Here is a 4062-nt window from a genome sequence, read left to right as displayed (position 1 = left end):
CGTTGTTGACGATACCGTACCCTAGAGTATATATGTGGGTTTAAAGTTCGTTGTTGACGATACCACATTAATATAAACGTATGGAATTTGAGTTCGATGTTGACGATGCCATACGACTATAGTAGTGACGTTGGATGAGGGTTTAAAGTTCGATGTTGACGATACCTCATATGTGGGTTTAAAGTTCGGTGTTGACGATACCACATTATTATAGGCGAATGGGTTTTAAGTTCGATGTTGACGATACCATTCGTTAGGCTAGCCTTGAGATTTTGAGTACTATAGATGTTGTGAACATCATCGTTATACTTGTATTATAGCATATTGTATTGTTGTGTTATATGCTATTGTTATACTAGCCTTGTTGTCGTGGTACTTAGCGTTATACATGTGAAAGGTATGCTAATTATGTAACTAGTATGTATGCGGTTTTGGTAAGTGTTTGCAAGTAAGTAGGTTATATATATGTATGTATAATTGTTGCACTCACTAAGCCTTGCTTACCCTCTCGTTGTTTACCATTTTTTTTAGGTTCCGGCTTGGACAAGGGTAAGGGCATACGTTTGGACTAGTGGTCTCCCGCTTACGTTGTCGGGGAGTGCTTGTGGTGTTGGCTTTTTGATGTTGGCCTAACGTTTTGGGTAGTTTAGTCCCAAACCATGCTCATGTGTCGTTTGGATTATAAACTGTCATTTGTAGTAGGTCAAACTTGTATCACATTTATTAATGGCCTTCGTGCCTTTTGTAAACACTAAACTTGATGTATGTTTTAACGAAACGTGTGAAATGGTTTACACATTTAATTGGCGCGTAAATGTGTATTATTATTATATAAAAAAAAATTATCGTATGGAATACGGGTTGGGTTGTATCATAAGGTGAGTTTCATTTGCTCCCTTTTTAATTGCTTTTGCAATCTATATTTTTGGGCTGAGAATACATGCACTTTATTTTAAACGCAATGGATACAAGTACATACTAAATTCTACACCGAGTTTGAACCGAAAATCCCTTAGCTTTGGTAACTAGTAACTGCCGGTTATAAGAACTGGTGGGCGCGAGTAGTTATATATGGATCCATAGGGCTTGATATCCCCGTCCGAGCTAGAGCGCTAACCTTTTAACGGACGTATGCTATTTAAGAAGCGTACACGTTGGTTTGCGTGATTATTAAGATGATTATACAAAGGGTATAAATTATATATACGTTAAGTTTAGTTACCAGGGTGCTCAATTTTGTAGAATATTTTGATAAACGTTTCTGGATGAAACAACTGAAATCTTGTGATCCACCTTTATACACAGATTATGCGAAACATTAAAACTATGAACTCACCAACCTTTGTGTTGACACTTGTTAGCCTGTTTATTCTCAGGTTCCCTAGAAGTCTTTCGCTGTTTGCTTATATGATAGACAAGCTATGTGCATGGAGTCTTATATGACATATTTTTCAAGGAAACGTTGCATTCACCAAATCATCACCATGTATCTTATTTTGACTGCATTGTTAACGGAAGTACTATTGTAAACTATTATTTACGGTGATTGTCTATATGTAGAAATCATCAGATGTCGAAAACCTTTGATTTAAATATTCATTTATGGTGTGCCTTTTCAAAAGAATGCAATGTTTACAAAACGTAACATATAGAGGTCAAATACCTCGCAATGAAATCAATGAATGACGTGTTCGTCCATATGGATTTGGAGCGATCGTCACAAGTTGCTCACTGCCAATTAATTGTTGTGTCCAAGTAAGGTCTCTAAGTTATATTTAGTAAAGGTGGCAATATGGGCGGGTCGGGTTTGGATATGGTTAGGTGACGATTAACGTGTCAAGTATGGTTACAGTAGTATATTTTATTATTTCAGTACTGATCAAAATCTTCAAGTTGACATAATTTTTGATTTTACCTGTTTGACTACTTAGATATAAAAGATCACCTGACTTTGATAAATGGGTAGAATTATTCACCTCTGACCGTTTCACATTCATTTAGTATTACTTGAATTTTTTTCTTACATGTAATTAATGTGAAAAAGCTCTTATATTCAGCAGGTTTATTGAAAAATTACAACAAGACATACCTGGGAAGGGAGTCAAACAATCATTAGAAGTGTTGTGTTATGTGTTTGCTTTGTTTCTTCTTCACAAGTATCAAGGTGATTTTTTGGCCACCGGGTATGTTACACCTAAACAGGCTTCACTTGCTAATGAGCAACTGAGAAATTTGTATTCTAAGGTTAGTCATCAACTTTTTAAATTCATAAAATGCAATTTTGATGGGGTTGGATTGAATAACCATCAATGATATGCTATGATGTTTACTGACTGTGAAAACTAGAATTCATTAGGTACGCCCAAATGCAATAGCGTTAGTTGATTCATTCAGCTACACGCATCACTACCTTGGTTCAATTCTTGGACGCTATGATGGTAACGTATATCCAAAACTCTACGAGGCTACTTGGAAAGATCCTCTTAACGATACACATGTAATTGACGGCTTCCATCAATATATTCAACCAATTCTGAAGCAGAAGTTACACTCTGCTAAGCTATAGAATGCCAATGGATTCACTAAAGTGAGACTTCACTTTGACTTAGCTTGAATTATTACAGCAATTGTTCAATAAAGGTTTTAATATCAATCTAAAGAGTAGTATAGACCCTTTAAGCCTTAGATTTCTGAAAAGGTGTGATGTTACATTATTCTTGTCAATGATGTGTCCGAATGAGTTGAATCAATCGTGTTGTGGGTTATAAGTTTCGAGCCTATTATTTAGTTGCATTGAAATATTATATGCTTCCTTGATTTAACTGTTATGGCGCCATGGCTGTTGTTATTGTTTTCCAAATTATCAACATAATGATTCTAATTATAATTGATCAAGCATATAAATGATCTAGAAATATTATAAATATGATTTAGAAATGATCCTTACGGTTCCATCTATACTTTTCAACAAAAGAGGTGGTTTTAAGGGTTTTTCGTAATTAACTCTCCGGTCTGGTGTACTATGAATAATCTCGATGTGAGATGAATATCTTAGCAGGTGTGGTTAAATGTATACCCACCATCATCGGGCTAGTCGAGTTGATGGCTTCGGGATAGGTGTTGGGATTTATGATCGAAGAACGTTACCTGTAACTGTATATTAGTAGCCCTTAAGCTGTTATGATTCCGGTCAAAACGGGTTACGCTCTCTGAAGAATTAATTCTCTAGCCCTATTCATAACAACATCGGTGATCGAGTCATATCACAGTCGCAAATTGGATAGGGTTATACAGTCCATTGGTATATGAAAAATCACTTTCTAATCATGTCAAACATTCAATTTACTGATTTAGTGTTTAAAACATTCAATCAACCTCCAGTTTTTTTATTATCATTTGTTGCTTCTATGAAATCGATTTGTTCACCATGAATTTTAGGTATATCGAATTTGATTTATCTTTTTTTCATATGAATTTAGGGTTCATAAGATCGACTATAACATCAGGTATGACGATTATATTTTAGGGTTTAGGTTTAGGGTTTAGGGTTTAAGGTTTATATTTTAGGTCTTAGGGTTTAGAGTTTTTAGGGTTTAGGTTAGGGTTCAGGGTTTAGATTTAGGGTTTAGATTTAGCATTTAGGGTTTAGGGTTTAGATTTAACATCTAGGGTTTAGGGTTTAGATTTAGGGTTTAGAGTTTAGGTCTAGGGTTTTGGGTTTAGATTTAGAGATTAGGTTATGGTTTAGGGTTTAGTTTCTAGGGTTTAGGTTTAGATTTTTTATGGGTTAGGTTAGGGTGTAGGGTTTAGAGTTTAGGGTTAGGGTCTAGAGTTTTCAGGGTTTAGGTTAGGGTTCAGGCTTTAGGGTTTAGATTTAGGGTGTAGGGTTTAAAGGTTAGATTTAGGGTTTAGATTTAGCGTTTAGGGTTTAGGTTTGGGTTTAGATTTAGAGTTTTGCGTTTAGATTTAAGGTTTTAGAGTTTAGGTTTAGGGTTTAGGTTAGGGTTTAGATTCTAGGGTGTAGGGGTTTGGGTTTAGAATTGAATTTAGGGTTTAGATTCT

The sequence above is a fragment of the Rutidosis leptorrhynchoides genome, chromosome 4 (assembly GCF_046630445.1).
Source record: "Rutidosis leptorrhynchoides isolate AG116_Rl617_1_P2 chromosome 4, CSIRO_AGI_Rlap_v1, whole genome shotgun sequence".
Lineage (NCBI taxonomy): Eukaryota > Viridiplantae > Streptophyta > Magnoliopsida > Asterales > Asteraceae > Rutidosis > Rutidosis leptorrhynchoides.
This window is presented reverse-complemented; position numbering follows the sequence as displayed.